At 37.3% G+C, this 17,444-nt stretch overlaps 1 long non-coding RNA gene across 1 annotated transcript in view; it reads left to right on the forward strand.

Annotated features, from left to right (window-relative positions):
* The first annotated feature begins 2,652 nt into the window (after positions 1-2,652).
* Positions 2,653-17,444, forward strand: part of LOC125931864 (uncharacterized) — a 26,049-nt gene continuing 11,257 nt past the window's right edge. Inside the window, exon 1 of the long non-coding RNA XR_007460497.1 lies at positions 2,653-2,813. This is a non-coding gene — a long non-coding RNA (uncharacterized LOC125931864). The remainder of the gene's footprint in view (positions 2,814-17,444) is intronic.

Below are 17,444 nucleotides of genomic sequence, written 5' to 3' on the forward strand. Positions count from 1 at the left end.
TGATGTTGAGCATCTTTACATGTGTCTGTTAGCCACCTGTATGTCTTCTTTGGTAAAGTGTCTGTTCATGTATTCTGCCCATTTCTTAATGGATTTTTGTTTTTGGTGTGTTGAGTTCTTTATAGATTTTGGATACTAACCCTTTATCTGATATGTCATTTGCAAATATTTTCTATGATTCCATTGGCTCTCTTTTGTTTTTTTTTAATTGTTTCTTTCACTATGCAGAAGGTTTTTTTTTTATCTTAATGATATCCTAATAGGTATCTTGATGAAGTCCCATACTTCATGTTTGCTTTTGTTTCCCTTGCCTCCGGAGATGTGTCTAGTAAGAAGTTGCTAGAGCCAGGGTCAAAAAGTTTCCTGCCTAGGTTCTTCTCTAGGATTGTGATGGTTTCCTGTCTCACATTTATTGAATGGATGCCAAAAGAAAGCCTGAGTAGTGATACTGATATTGGACGAACTAGACTTTAAAACAAAACAAAGCAAAACAAAAAGAAGGACACTAGATTATAACAAAAGAGAAAACCCAAGAAGATATAAGAATTGTAAATATTTATGCACTCAATACAGAAGCCTCCATATACATAAAACTGTTAATAAAAAACATAAAGGAACTAATAGAAAATAATACAACCATCTAGGGGCATTACCCTCCCCCTCGCCCCCAACACACACACTTACACCAATGAACAGATTATCTATACAGAAAATCAACAAAGAAACAATGGCATTGGACGACACACTGGAACAGGTGGATTTTACATCCGTATTCAGAACATTCCATCCTAAAATAGCAGAATACACATTCTTTTCAAGTGCACAAAGAACATTCTCTCTCCAGAATAGATCACATTTTAGCCCGAAAACCAGTCTCGACAAATGCAATATCTTCAACATCATACCATGCAACTTTTCTGACCACAATGCTATGAAGCTAGAATTCAACCACAATAAAAAAAAAATCTGAGAAGACCACAAATACAGGAAATAATTTGGTTGAGGTGGGGAGATAGTGCCTTGGGGAACTGAGGCAACTTGTAACCCACACCCCCATTGTCTTGAATAACACTCAGAGCCTACTACCTTTTCCAGAGGAGACCTCACTTCCAGACAGAGAGTGGAAAATGAAGTAACACTTGTATGCTTTCAGTCTTGTTTTTCCCATGGGTGCCAATTAGGGGTTCTACTTTGTCTTTGGTCTGTGGTCAGGTTGCTTGGTAGATTTTGGAATTTATTTTGTGTTTGTCTTCTCCCTAGGATGGTAGCCTCACCCATTTAGTCCTCTGAAGGGTCCATTTAGTCCTCTGAGGGGTCCATCAGATGTGGAGGCCCGGACCTACATCCACAGGAGATAGAGGACAGAGGGAGTTCTCAAAGACAAGCACAAGACTGGAACCTAATCTCCACATCTAATTATTTTTCATACATTTTTTTTCACAGGATGGTCACCTCCCCACCTGTTTCTCTTATACCTGATACACCAGTATGACCCATCTCTATCCTCTCTCTTCGATCCACAGAAATACACCCAGTGAAGTTCCTCCTAAACCAGTGGTGGAAGAAACTTCTCCAACTATGACTAAACATTCAGAAGCGATTAGGGAGGGAAACAACAAAACCTCAACTGAGTAAATTGTAAACGTCTAGTTAGCTGTATTAAACAATTAATGAATAAGGCACCATTTCACCAAGCCAACAGAGGGTTGCTCCTAGGAGATGTACAAAATGGAAGGTTTTTATAGAAGGAAGGTGGGACAGGAAAGTGATTAGTAAGAGAAAAATATGGTTACTGCAATGTGGCTTTTCTTTAGAGAAAAGAGATTGCTTCACCTTTTGCAGGGAGGAAGGAGAAGGCCCACATTGCAGTCTAATTATGACTGATTGGAAAATTCCACATTGACTGGTTAAGATTACTTTTCTGGAAGCAGTTGAAACTGAAATTACAATATGTATTAAGCTCCAGTTTGGGGCCATGGTCTAAGAAGAAACCATTTTGGGCCTGCAGTTTTCTTTTCAACAAAAGCAAGGGTGATGTATTTAATGGCATTAAAAAATTACATGCCAAAACAAACAAACAAACAAACAAAAAACATAAGCAACGTACAATCATATTTTAACCTTGCCTCCCTGATGTAACCCTGAAAAATCTTAAATGACACAGTGTGTGTGTGTGTGTGTTTGTGTGTGCACGCACGCGCGCGAGTTTCTAGAAGATGCAGTCACATGATTAGACACAATCTTTCAGTTTTTTTCACAGATGGATAACTGTTTAACATGGCATTGATTTTCACTGTTCACACTCTAGCTCATCTCCAAGAACTGCAAACTACTTCTCTGGGGTGTGCGCACTGTTAGTACTCCCCTAGTGTCTCTTTCAATCAAACCAAATTCCTGCTGACAGGGTCACTCTATGTTCTATCAACCTGGGCAGAGTTCCAGCAATTGACTGGGTCCCCCCTTAATTACAGTTTTCTCACATGGTGGCCTGAAGAGTAAAAGTGTTTTGCTTTTGGCAAAAGGCCAAGGGCTGGATAACTAAGGGGACACACCTCTAGTGTGCAGGGACCAGCCTGTGCTTCCCGGTTGCCATAGAAATCTGACGTCATTACGGCGACTGTGACGTCTTTTCAGTAGAGACAGACTTGCCCTGGCAATAAGAGCAAGTCGCACCTCAGGTGTCTGGGGCTAACCTGAGGGTGTGGGTCCTTGCGGTGGAAGCTGAACCGCCCTGGAGTGTGGGGACACAAAAGAATCTAGGTCCAAGTCGCCTCTTTCCCGCTTTGGAGCTTGGTGTCTGTCTTGCCTGTCTGGTAGGTAAAGCTATTGGGGTCCCGTCTGGCTTCACTTAGTGTGGGTCTTGCTCCAGAAGTATCCTGAAGCTGCTTTCCTCTAAAGGCAAAGGTATGGGAAGGACAACAGGCAGGGACGCTGAGTCCCAGCTTCACCGTCTGTGAAATGGGCGTGAGAATGTTTCATCCACAGGATCGCTGAGAACATTCAGTGATAGACACAAGCCAGCCCCTGGCCCTGTGGTTACTGCGGGACATGAATGCCTATATGAATTTGGGCCATTTCTTATTCTTTCTTAACTTTGTTGTTAAGGGATAGACTAAGAAAGGGGAGGAACAAGGCCCCGAGAGAAGTCCATTATTACATAGTTGTTGTGGTCACGACCCAGTTGTAGCAGGGTCGTTGTCACTAATCTAGTGACTAGCATGGTGCTGGGCAGTACATGATTACATCAGTAAATCATAGTGATTAATCAGTCTCTGTGCCACTCTTGGCAGCAGTGGGGGCGAGGGGGCTGCGGTGGTGGCTCATCTAATACCAGGTACCTGAAGGAGGCAGGCTTTGAGGAGCTGTGTCTTCATGGCTGCTAAAGCTTTTACTATAGATTCAAGGGCAGCAGTCATCAATAGACCCCATAACTTCACATTATTAATGGGATATGATGTCTGGAACAAGAGGTTATAGATCTAAACAAAGCCATGCTGTGGAATAACTCCTGTGTGGTTCACAAACTAGCCTCAAAGTAGACAAGCTGCTTTGATCTCATCTTGGAAGAAGAGGTTTAGCACGTGGAATTTCATTCCAATAGCAGATACAGGCTGTGTAGCAGCCCTTGTGGCCCATAATAGGGATGCCTGTCTGCCTTTTTGAAAAACAATACATTTTCCAGTTGTAAAAGGAAGGTGGACTTTAATTTGCATTTGCAATAAATAAGCCTAAATTGTTTTCACCATATATGTAATCATTGGCAAATATGTTATGTCTCCTAGATGGGTGTGGGAATGCGCAGACCATCCTAGCAATTTCACATTGGAAAGTAGATTCTTCCCTGGTGCCCACGGTTGTTCCCATTATATGAAGAAATTCTTTAAAAAGTCAAAAATTTTCCACCTTTTGGTTTAGGATTAAGTGACTAGAATTTAATATTTAAAAAAATATATTTATCATGCTAGCGTCCATAATATAAAGCAGTTAGTCTTTAATATCATTATGATTATTTCCTAATATACAATATTTTTATTTCTGTACCTCAGAAGAAAATAGGCATCAACTTTTTCTGAATATTTGGGTAAATTTCATTGCAAGTGATTGTATTTTGGTTATTTGATAAGACATAGTGTGGTTCTGTTAACACTATAAGAACATAATCATGGAAATTTTTCACCTGATAAAATTGCATCAGAGAATTATGACCCTGACAGTGTTGAGGAGTGCAGACATGGACTGTTATTTTTCTCCTGATTAGACTGTGACTGTGGATTTTGAGAAAGAAAACCACAGAGTTGAAGGGCCCTTCTTGTTAGGTCATATCTGGGAGGGCATGATACCTATGTGACATCATTGGGTCACAGGAAATGTTGATCTTCATTTTAAGGTTAAGGAGATCTTTGCCTAGTTTCTGCAGTGTATAGTTTCTACTTTCACCAACTCTATTCTTTGGAAGTTAATCACTAAGTGTGCACAATGTGAATGTCAGTGATGATGTATTGATATTAAACATTTGCACTTGGCTCAACGATAAACATTTACTAAAATGAATGTGAATTTTATTTATAGTAAAAATTGTATCCCCCAATAACTCTACTACTTATGAAATATTTGAGTTAAAAAACATGGGGAGCTATCAAATTAATCCAGGTTAAGAAAAATCTTTAAACTTCCTCCTTTCTCCCCTCTAGACAATCACTATCCAGAATGAGATGATTATCATTCCTACAGATTCCTTTATTCTTTTACTTCAAATGTGAGCTTCTGTAAACAAAATATAGGATTGTTTTTTTATGTTTTCACTACACATAGACACACACATACACATAAACAGTGGTGTGCTCATCCTCCAAGTTTCTAATTTAACATTGTGTAAGCATGCATATATAGTATATGTGTTTGTACAATGTGTATGTACAGTGTGCATATATATAATGTGTATATGTACAGTATATACATGCACACACATATACAGGAAAACTTAATCCTTACCCTCAAGGGAGCATTGTGAGGATTTGAAGGGGAAACTTCCCTCTAGATCCCAGCATGAGGAGTTCAAGGGGACACTTCCTCCTAGGTCCCTGTACAGTACTTGTTGCATCACCAGCAATGGCAAGGTTTGCTGTCTTTCCAAATGCTCTGAGCTTTAACAGGGATGAGTTTATTTAATTCATTCATTTCTGCTTTTGTTTTAACTATTCTTTCCACCTTATCACTATAGTTTTAGATTATGATTCCTTATCTTGCTTTTTAATGGAATGTTTAATTCATTTTTTTATTTCTGTTTATATAGGTTTTTAAATTTGTTTTTCTCTAGTTTTATTCAGATATAATTGAGATATAACATTGTGTAAGTTTACAAACTGTAACATAAGGTTTTGATATATATGTATATATATAGGAAAATTATTACTACCATAACTTTTTTAATGTTTATTTATTTTTGAAAGAGAGAGCATGTGTGGGGGAGGGGCAGAGGAAGAGGGGGACAGAGGATCCGAAGTGGGCTCTGTGCTGACAACAGCGAGCCCAGTGCAGTTCTTGAACTCACAAACCATGAAATCATGACCTGAGCCAGGTTGGATGCTCAACCGACTAAGCCACCGAGGCACCCCTCTACCATAACTTTAGTTAATACTGTTGGCTAACATAGTTGTTATTTATGGGTTATTATTATTATTTTTTTTTTATTTTGAGAGAGAAAAAACCAACAGAAGAGGGGCATTGAGAGAGGGAGAGAGAATCCCAAGTAGGCTCCACGCTGTCAGCATAAAGCCCACCATGGGGCTCAATCTCATGAACCGTGAAGTCATGACCTGAGCTGAAATCGAGTCAGATGCTCAACCGACTGAGCCACCTAGATGCCCCACATAGTTGTTATTTTTGTTTCTTGAGATAAGAACTTTTAAGATCTACTGTTAGCAACTTTCAAGTATACCATACACTATGGTTAACTGTAATCACCGTGCTATCCACTACATCCACAGAACTGATTTATCTTTTAACTGGTGGTTTGTACACTTTGACCACCTCTGCCCATTTTCTTTTTTTCTGAATTGAGGTGTAATTGACATATAACCTTACCTTAGATTCCATTGTATACCATAATGATTCTATATTTGTATAGTTTGCAAAATGATGACCACAATAAGTCTAGTTAACATGTCACATACATAGGTACAAAATCTATTTTTCAATGGGAATTTTAAGATGCACTCTCTTAGTAACTTTCAGATATGTAACACAATGTTATTAATTGTTGCCACCATACTAAACATTACAACCCTTTTGATCCCTGTCAACCATTTTTACACTCCTCATCCCTCATATACATATTTAGTCTTTCAAAATATACCCTGGAAGTTGCCTTAGTTAGATACTGATATGTTGTGTTTTCATTATCATTATCCTCACCAAATTCAGGAATTTTAATCTCTTTTTTCATTTAGACCCAAGATTTGTTTAACAGGCTTTGATAGATTAAGTTTTCATGAATGTCTCATGCTCTTCTGAAAAGTAAGTGTCCAGTCTAATAGGGATCACAGTTCACTATAGTCTCTGTCTATAAGATCTGCCCTTGGGATTATGTTGTTTATGTCTTGTCTACAATGACTAAGCATTTCTCGACTTAACCACTTTTGGACTAAGGGAAGTGTGTTAGAATCATCTATTATTAGTGTGTTTCTTCTTTTTCCCCTTGTACCTACAGTAGTTTTTGTCCTATGAATAATTTTTTCTGTGTAATTGGATATATACGTATTAATATCTCACATATTCCTTGTGAATTTTAGCCTTTACCATTGGAAACTATGTTTTCTTCCCTTTTCAGATCCATTTCGATCTTAATTCTCCTATCTCTAATAACAAGACTAAGACCCCTTATTTCCTGTTATTGGCAATTGCCTGATACATATTTCCTTATTTAAAAAAAATGTTTAAGCAATCTGAATTCCTTTGTTTTAGGGTTATCTCTGGAAAAAAAAGTATAGTTTTAGATTTTCCTACAACAGGCAATTTGAAAATGCTTTTACTAGGTGAGTTAAGCACATTTACATTTACTGATATGATCAAAGACTTTAATCATTTGCGTTTAGTTATGCCAGATTTCTTATAAACTCATGAAATGATAAACTCCTGTTTAAATGATAAAACAATTATAATAGATAGTGTGCTTCATTCCCTCCTTTTTGTTAAGTTTATTTATTTATTTATTTTTGCGAAAGATCATGAGTGGGGGAGGGGCAGAGAGAGGGAGAGAGAATCCCAAGCAGGCTCCACACGGTCAGCACAAAGCCTAACGTGGGGCTTGATCTTGATCTGTGAGATCATGATGTGAGCTGAAATTAGGAGTCTGACGCTTAACCAACTGAGCCACCCAGGCACCCCATTACATTTTTAATTTTTTTAAAGTAATCTCTACACCCAGTATGGGGTTCAAACTCATGACCCCAAGATCAAGAGTTGCACCCTTCATCAACTGAACCAGTTAGGTACCCCCTCCCCTGTCTCTTCTTATTGAGTATTAAGAATGGTTGTTGTTTTGTTCTAGTGGTACTTTTATACTAAGCCCTTAACTACAGTACTTAATATCCTTGACATGGAAGGAAGTCTTACTAAGGAATAGACAAATGGTCCTGGTATGAACACATAATTCACATAGCAAGCAATGTACATACTCATTAAACTTTTAAAAATATGCCATGTTACAATACATAAAGAAAGCAAATTAATATCCTGGGATATCATGCTGAGTGAAAAAGACATGTTGCTTAATAATATGTAAATTTGATAGTTGGGGAAAAGAATATGTGTAAATGAACATATTTTGTAGACCCGCATTCCTGCCTCTAAAATTTGTCTGACACTGGAGTAGTGAGTTAGCCTTTGTGAGCTTGAACTTAGCCATATGTAAAATGGGCACATTGATATTTACCTCAGAGAACTGTTATGAGAAATGAGCAAACCCTTAGAAATCATCTGATAGATAATATTTCAGCAAAAAATGCCTGGTGTCTGCTGTGTTCATCCACCCCCAAAAGACATCTTAAAAACCAACATCTAACAATCCTTCGGACTGAGCAGGACAAAATGAAATGAATATATATTTAAATGACAGATAAGCTTTGGTGGTATTTATTAATTGGATGAATTACCTGAAAATGGTGGAAATGAAGAATCACATCATCATTTCCTTAATTAATTAATTAATTTTTACATTTTCTGTTCTTTTCACCTTCCATTTTGACAATGGAACAGCAAGTTTCCTTTGAGGGGAAAAGAGAGTACAGAATAACAGACTATAAAGATGGGTCTGCCTTACAGCAGACTGAAATCAGAAGAGCTAGGTCCCAAATACCAGATCAGTCCTTGCCTATAGTACTATGGGTAGTCACTTCCCCTGTGCTGACCTCAGCCCTAACACAGAGCAAAGATTGTAAACCCAATGGTTAGGGATGGGCCTTTGGACTCAAACTTGCTTGTCAACTTGGGAAAATTAAATAACCTCTTTAATTATCTTTAGTAAATGTTGAGTCATATGTGAAACCCACATGTAATGAACATACATTACAGATGCATGCATAGAGAGTGTGATGGGATGAAATGCACAAACGTGATATATTTTTTTAAGCTAATGAATGGTAAGAATTGCTGATTAATTATATATTTCATTCTGGATGTACCATGTTTTCCACAATTTTGGAATTAATATGGATCATTTAAAAACAAAATTAAAGCTTATAGAAACAATGCTTGTTATTAAATAACAGAGATTATAAAAATAGTAGAACACATTTCTATATCATTCTATTAAACAATAAAATATTACAGATAGTTGTAACTCATTTGAAGTACTTTTCTGATCACATTAGCTTCCCGCTTATCCAGGGTACAGACTCACAAATTTTTGGATCTTTAGATTTCTAATATATTTCTTTATACTTTTATTACATATGTATATATCCCTACATGAAACATGCTATTATTCCCCTGCATGATTTGTCTGTAGTTGCCTGGCTATAGTCTGCATGTGGGTTTATGTGAAGGTATAAATGTTGAGCATTTCCATAAGTGTTTTATGAAGAGATTTTAGGAGAAATTTTAATGATGTATCTTTTCATCCTACTCCTGGAATTTAGAAATGTATTCCAATCCCTCTCCACAAGATGAGCCTCCACTGCGCTCATGGTTTTAAGGGAATGGGAATATATTCCTTCAAACTGTTCCCTCATACACATGGATAGGCATTTCCTCAGCTTTGTGAGTATGCAATCAGAATAAATAATATTTTTCGTTTTCAGACATTTTCTCAAAAAAAGGTGTCCTAAGTTACATTCTTTTGCTATAGGAATAGCTTTGCAAGGAAGTCACTTTCTTTGACACATAGACAGGACTCCTTCATTAGACAGCAGATACATATACATTGGTAGTCTTTAACTTTTGTGACTGAATCTCCAGCACTGCTGGGTGGAAATGTTTGTCCAAGTCTGGAATTCATTTGCCCCTTCCTTGGGGCAAATCTAAGCCACATTCTCCAACATCAATTTTATAAGAAAGTTGATGCATTTTCCTTCTTTTTCTTTTGTCTTGTTTGGTAGTTGGTTCAGATCCCAGATGTGGAGATGGGGTGTATTTTGGGAGCTCTTAAGGTCAAAAGCTTTTTGGAGTAAGACCATAGTAATAGTTTGGGAACCCGACAGACAGCAAAGTGAAGAGCTGTGGATGTATTTTTAGACCCACACCTTAGGGCAGAGGAAGATATGTGCTTCAAAGGGGCAGCTTGCTACAAGAGTTTTTCAGGAAGAAGCATGGGCTGTGCAATCCATTTGTCCTTCCAAACTCACTAATCAGGTAAGTGATTACATACAGAAATGAGTGTATCGAGAGGTTAGATGTGTTTAGTCGTGGATGTGCCTACACTTGGAAGAAAATATTGGGAGTGGAGGATAAAAATTCCCCTGGAGGAACCAATATGTACTTTAATTGACTGGGTTTCTGACTATTAACTGACTAATCATTTAGGCCTGCCTCACTGAAATAGTTCTGGAACTTCTTAAGTGACATGTTCTATGTATGTATCTAGATGATTCAGTCACAGGATTATAGACAACCTCTTAGTTTTCTGCCACAGATGGCTAACTGTCATGAGCATGGCCTTGATTTTTAAAATTGTTATTTTCATTTCAGTTAGTTAACATGCAGTGCTATATTAGTTTCAGGTGTATAATATAATGATTCAACATTTCCATACATCACCTTGCGCTCATCATGATAAGTGCACTCCTTAATCCCCATCACCTCTTTCACCCATCCCGCCTCCCTCTACCCCTCTGGTAACCATCAGTTTGTTCTCCATAATTAAGAGTCTGTTTCTTGTATCCCTCTCCCTCTCTTATTTTTCCCTTTGCTTGTTTCTTTTGTTTCTTAAATTCCACATATGAATAAGATCATATAGCACTTGTTTCTGACTGACTTATTTCACTTAGCATTATACTTTCTAGCTCCATCCATATCCTTGCAAATGAAGATTTCATTCTCTTTGGTGGTTGAATAATATTCCATTTACATATATATCACAATTGATTTATCTATTCACCAATCAATGGGCACTTGGGCAGATTGGCCTTCATTTTATATGTTCACCCTCTGAGGGTTACTTCACTTTAAAAAACCCTAGGCTATCACCATGGGTCTCTATGTATTGATAATAACTGGCCTACTGTCTCCTTTAGGCAAGCAAAATTCCTGGCAGGGACATTCTTTGTTCCATGAATGTGAGCAGAGTTCCTCCAATTGCCCAGGTCCCAGGCTCGTGCTTCTAACTAGTATGCTTCCTAACGTGTTGACCTGATGAGCTAAGGTGTTTGCTTTCAGGCAAATGAGTGGGACTGCATGAGTGTGTAGAGACATCTCCAGTGTAGAGATCCAGCTGATGCATCCCATTTACCGTAGAAACCCGAGGTCAACATGGTGATTGTGATGACTTTTTTACAGAGGCACACCTCCCGTGGTGGGAATCGCAAGGTCCCACCTTTAGGTGTTTGGGATTCAGCTGAGTGTGTGGGTCCTCATAGTGGGAGCTGAACCTCCCTGGGGTGTTGGGAGACAAAGGGTCCAGAAGCAAGTCACCTGTTTCCAACTTTGGAGCTTGGTGCCTGCTGTCTTGTAGTTATAGCCATTGGGGTCCTTATTTACCCCAATGACGGTGGGTCCTGCTCCAGAGGATTTCTGGAGCTGAATTTCTCTAAAGGCAGGGCCACAGGACTTAAGAGATGGGACAACTCTGACCCCCATCTTCCCCCTATGTCAAATGGGGATGAGAATACTTCACCCACAGGATCACTGAGAACACTCAGTGATACACATGAACAAGCCCCATGGCCCTATGGTTACTGTGGGATCATGAATGCCTATATGGATTCAGGCCTCTTACGCCTTTCCAACTTTGTTATTAAAAAGGAGTAACAGGCTCTGTGAGGAGTCCATTATAACGTGGTTGTTATCACAAATTATTTCACTATTATACCATGTCAGGCATGGTGGTGGCACATAGTTACACTAATAAATCATAGTGATTGCTGGATCTGTCTCTCCCCATACATGCTGGTGGCCAAGCTCATATCAAGTTCCTGAAGAAGGCAGGGTCTGAGGGTCTCAGTCCTGATGGCTGCTGAAACTTCTACTCCAGGTTCAAGGGCAGCAGTCCTCAGGAGACCCCAATACCTCACAGTTTATATAGTTTCATTTTCTCTTCTTTCTTAGGATATCAGTTGTACTTTTTTGTTTTCCTTTTTAGTTGCTGCCCTCGGGTTTACAATATACATTTACTAATCCAAGTCCACTTTTAAATAATACTATACTACTTCACAGGGAGAGCAAGTACCTTATGATAATAAAATAAGCCTAATTCTTTCCTCCATCCTTTATGTCATTGCTGTTATTCATTTCATTTTGCCTATACATAAGGATATATCAGCATATATATTTATATATAAGCATATGGGATTGAATATGTTTTTGCTGTCTTAATTTCGAACAAACTGTTATCTGTTAGATCTATCAAAAATAAAAATAATTTTTTTTTATTTTACCTTCATTTATAACTTCTTTAAGGCTTTTTCCTTGCTTTTTTTTTTAAGTTTATTTATTTTGAGAGAGAGAAAGCAGGGAAGAGGGAGAGAGAAAGGATCCCAAGCATGTTTTCCACTGTCAGCACAGAGCCTGACATGGGGCTTGAACTCAAACTGTGAGATCATGACCTGAGCTGAAACCAAGAGTTGGATGCTTAACTGACTAAGCCACCCAGGTGTCCCAAAGGCTTCTCCTTTCTTTATGTGGATTTGAGTTTATGACCTATACTATTGTTGTTCTCTCTAAAGAACTTACCTTAATACCATTTGCAACACATTTTCTCAAAAAAAATTTTTTGAGGAAGTCTTTATTTCTCTGTTGTGAAGGACAATTTAGCAGGTACAGATGTCTAGGTTGGTGGGGCCTTTCTCAACATTTTAAGTATTTCATTCTATTCTCTTGTTGCTTGCATGGCTTTTGAGAAGTCATATATAATTCTTACTTTTCTTTTTCTATAATGCATGGCTTCTGAGAAGTCAGATATAATTCTTACTTTTGCTTCTCTATATATGATGCGTTTTTCCCCTCTCACTGGCTTTGTTCAGGATATTGTCTTTATCTTTGATTTTCTGTACTTTGAAAATGATGTACCAATGTATAATTTTTTGGTATATATCCAGCTTGGATTTCTCTGCTTTTCTTGCAACCGTGGTTCATTTTCTGGTTCAATTTGGGGAACTTCTTAGTCATGTAAAATATGCCTCTGTTCCTTTTTTCCTTCTCTTTCTTGTATTCCTATGACAAGTATGTTACAGCTTTTTTTTTTTTAAATCCAAGTTAGTTAACATATATAGTGTAATAATGATTTCAGGAATAGAATTTAGTGATTCATCACTTACATATAACACCCAGTGATCATCCTAACAAGTGTCCTCCTTAATGCCTCTTGCTCATTTAGCCCATCCCCCAACCCAACACCCTGCCAGCAACCCTCAGGTTGTTTTCTGTATTTAAGAGTCTCTTATGGTTTGTCTACCTCTCTGTTTTTATATTATTTCTTCTTCCCTTCCCTTATGTTCATATGTTTTGTTTCTTAAATTCCACATATGAGTGAAATCACATATTTGCCTTTCTCTGACTGACATATTTTGCTTACCATAATACACTCTAATTCCATCCGCGTTGTTGCAAATGGCAAGATTTCATTCTTTTTGATCACCCAGTAATATTCCATTGTATATATACACCACATCTTCTTTATTCATTCATCAGGTGATGGACATTTGAGCTCTTTCCATACCTTGGCTATTGTTGTTGATAGTGCTGCTATAAACATTGGGGTGCATGTGCTCCTTCGAATCAGCATATTTGTATCCTTTGGATAAATACCTACTAGTGCAATTGCTGGCTTGGAGGGTAGTTCTGTTTTTAATTTTCTGAGGAACCTCCATATTGTTTTCCAGAGTGGCTACACCAGTTTTCATTTCCTCCAGCAGTGCAAGAGTGTTCCCTTTTCTCCGCATCCTTGCCAACATCTGTTGTTTCTTGAGTTGTTAATTTTACCCACTCTGACAGGTAAGAGGTGATACCTCATTGTGGTTTTGATTAGCATTTCCCTGATGATAAGTGATGCTGAGCATCTTTTCATGTGTCTTTTAGCCCACTTTGAAGTCTTTGGAAAAGTGTCTTTTTATGACTCCTTCCCATGTCTTCACTGGATTATTTGTTTTTTTGGGTGTTGAGTTTGATGAATTCTTTATAGATTTTGGACACTAGCCCTTTATCTGATATGTCATTTGCAAATATCGTCTCCCATTCCATCAGTTGCCTTGTAGTTTTGCTGATTGTTTCCTTCGCTCTTTTGTCTTGATGAAGTCCCATAGTTCATTTTAGCTTCTGTTTTCCTTGCTTCTGGACACATATCTAAGTAGGTAGTTGCTGCAACCGAGGTCAAAGAGGTTGCTGCCTGTGTTCTGTAGGATTTTGATGATTTTCATGTCTTACATGTAGGTCTTTCATCCACTATGAGTTTATTTTGGCGTATGGTGGAAGAAAGTGGTCAGGTCATTCTTTTGCATGTCACTGTCCACTTTTCCCTGCAACATTTGCTGAAGAAACTGTCTTTTTTCCATGGGATATTTTTTCCTGCTTTGTTGAATTTAATTGACCTTACATTCATGGGTCCATTTCTGTGTTCTCTCTTCTGTCATATTGATCTGTATGTATGTTTTTGTGCTAGTATTATACTGATTTTTTTATGATTACTGCTTTGTAATACAGCTTGAAGTCTGGAATTGTGATGCCTCCAGGTATGGTTTTCTCTTTCAACATGACTTTGGCTATCCAGGGTCTTTTCTGGTTCCATATAAGTTTTGGAATTGTTTGTTTTAGCTCTGTGAAAATGTTGGTGTTATTTTGATAGGGATTGCATTGAATATATTGATTGGTGGAATCTTTAGGGTTTTCAATGCGTAACATTTTGTCACCCCCAAGTAGTGATACTTTAATTTCCTCATTATCAATTAGGATGCTTTTTGTTTCTTTTCCTTCTCTGATTCCTTCTTTTTCCTTCTCTGATTGTTTCTTTTCCTTCTCTGTAGACTGAAAGTCTACAACTTTCAGTACTATGTTGGATAAAAGAGAGGACATCCTTGTCTTGTTGCTAATCTTAGAGGGAAATCTCTGTTTTTCACCACTGAGTATGTTACCTGTAGGTTTTTTCATATATGGCCCTTATTATTTTGAGGTATGTTCCCTCTAAACCCACTGCGTATTGATATTGTTAACCCCTTCACTTGGCTCAGTGTTAACCATTTGATTATATTTATGTTGAAAACTGTATCCCCTAAAGACTCTGCTACTTATGAAATATTTCAGTTAAAAAGCATTGTGAGCTATGAAACTCATCCAGATTTAGCAACATCTTTACATTTGCTTCTTTCTCCTCTTAGGATAATCAGTATCCAGGATATTGGATTCCCATGCTATTCCCATGCATTCCTTTCTTATTTTACTCAAAATGACAGCGTCCCTAAACAAAATATAGCGTTCTTTTGTATGTTTTCTTTACAAACAGATGCACACACACAGACACACAGACACACACATTTACACATAAACACGGTAGGCATCATCATCCTCCAACTTGCTAATTTAATAAAATTTGTGCAGGGGTACCTGGGTGGTTCAGTCAGCTAAGTGTCCAATTCTTCCTTTTTTAATGTTTGTTTATGTTTGAGGGGTGGGGGAGGGGCAGAGAGCAAGGGAGACACAGAATCCAAAGCAGGCTCCAGGCTCTGAGCTGTCAGCACAGAGCCCAATGCAGGGCTTGAACTCACAAGCCGTGAGCTCATGACCTGAGCCGAAGTCAGATGTTTAACTGACTGAGCCACCCAGGCGCCCCAAGCGTCCAATTCTTGATCTCAGCTCAGATCTTGATCTCAAGGTCATGAGTTCAAGCTCCATGTAGGGCCCCACACTCAATGTGGAGCTTACATTAAAAAAAAAAAAAAAAGACTAAGGAAGTGTATTTAGAGAGATAGAAGAAATTTTGTGACCCAGAAGCTTTAAAAAAAAAATTAATCTGCTCTTTTTCCTTGCTTGCATTGTACTCTCTCTCTCAAATAAAAAAAAATAATAATTAAAAAATTAAAAAGGATAATATTTGTGCACGCATACATTCATATATATGTATTATAAATAATATTGTGTATATATATAATTTATATAGAGAGTATGCCTACATATAATATGTCTGTGTATAGAGTGTTTATAAACACATACACACACAAACAGAAAACCTTATTCTCAAGGGAGTGTTATGAGAAGTTCAAGGGGAGCCTCCCTCAAGATCCCAGCACACTATTGGGGGCATCACCCATAATACCAAACTTCGTGACCTTTGTATTCCAACAGCTCTGAACATTAACTGGGATGTTGTTTCTTAACTCATTTATTTCTTCTTTACCTCTTACTATCCTTTCCAACTCATTCTTGTTTAGGTTGTGATGCTTTATTTTACTCTTTGTAATTAATGCTTATTTATTTTCATTTTTGTAGATATAGTTATTTATTTTTTCCTCTAGTTTTATTGAGATATATTTGAAATAAAACATTGTATAAGTTTAAGAAGTACAACATAATGATTTGATACATGTATGTATTGCAAAATGATTACCACAATCAGTTTAGTTAATGTTCATCACTTCATCCAGTTACAATTTTCATTTCTTGTGATAAAAACATTAAGATCTATTCCCTTAGTAAACTTCACATATACAGTACAGCATTCTTAACTATAATAACCATGCTGTATACTACATTTTGAGAACTGATTTATCTTATAACTAGAAGTTTTTGCCTTTTGACCATATCCACTTTTTTATGAAGTAAAATTGATATATAACATTAATATAGATTTCAGCTGCACACCATAATGATTCAATATTTGTATTTTGCAGAATGATAACCACAATAAATCTAGTTGACATCCATCACCTCCATCTTTACATAAGTGAAGATAAATATCCAGAAGTTGAATTGCTGGATCATATTGTAATTCTATTTTTAGTTTTTTGAGGATCCTTCATAATGTTTTCCATAGTGATTGCACCAATTTACACCTCACTAACAGTACACAAAGGTTCTCTTTTCTCCATATTCTCCAGCACTTGTTACCACTTGTCTTTATGATAATAGGCATTCTAACATGTGGGAAGTGGAAGCAATATCTCGTTGTGGTTTTGTTTTTAATTTTAACATTATAAAAGCCATATATGGAAAACCCACAGCTAACACCATGCTACTTGTTAAAAACTAAAAACTTTTTCTTTGAGATCAGAAACAACACAAGGATGTCCACACTCGCCACTTTTATTCAACATAGTACTGGAAGTCCTAACCACAGCAATCAGACAACAAAAAGAAATGAAATTCATCCAAATTGGTAAGAAAAAAGTAAGACTTTTCACTATTTGTACATAACATGATATTATATATATAGAAAACCCTAAAGACTCCACTAAAAATGTGCTAGAACTCATAAACACATTCAGTCAGTTCCCAAGATACAAAATCAATATATAGAAATCAATGCATTTCTATACACTATTAATGAAGTAACAGAAAAAGAAATTAAGAAGACCATTCCATTTACAATTGCTCAGAAAGAATACAATATCTAGGAATCAACTTAAGCAAGGAGGTGAAAAACCTGTACTGTGAAAACTAGAAAACATTGATGAAAGAAATTGAAGACAACACAAAGAAGTGGAAAGACATTCCATGCTCTTGGACTAGAATAACAAATATTGTTAAAATGTTCATGCTAAATGACACATCGGACAAAGGGCTAGTATCCAAAATCTATAAAGAGC

The sequence above is a fragment of the Panthera uncia genome, chromosome X, assembly GCF_023721935.1.
Source record: "Panthera uncia isolate 11264 chromosome X, Puncia_PCG_1.0, whole genome shotgun sequence".
NCBI lineage: Eukaryota > Metazoa > Chordata > Mammalia > Carnivora > Felidae > Panthera > Panthera uncia.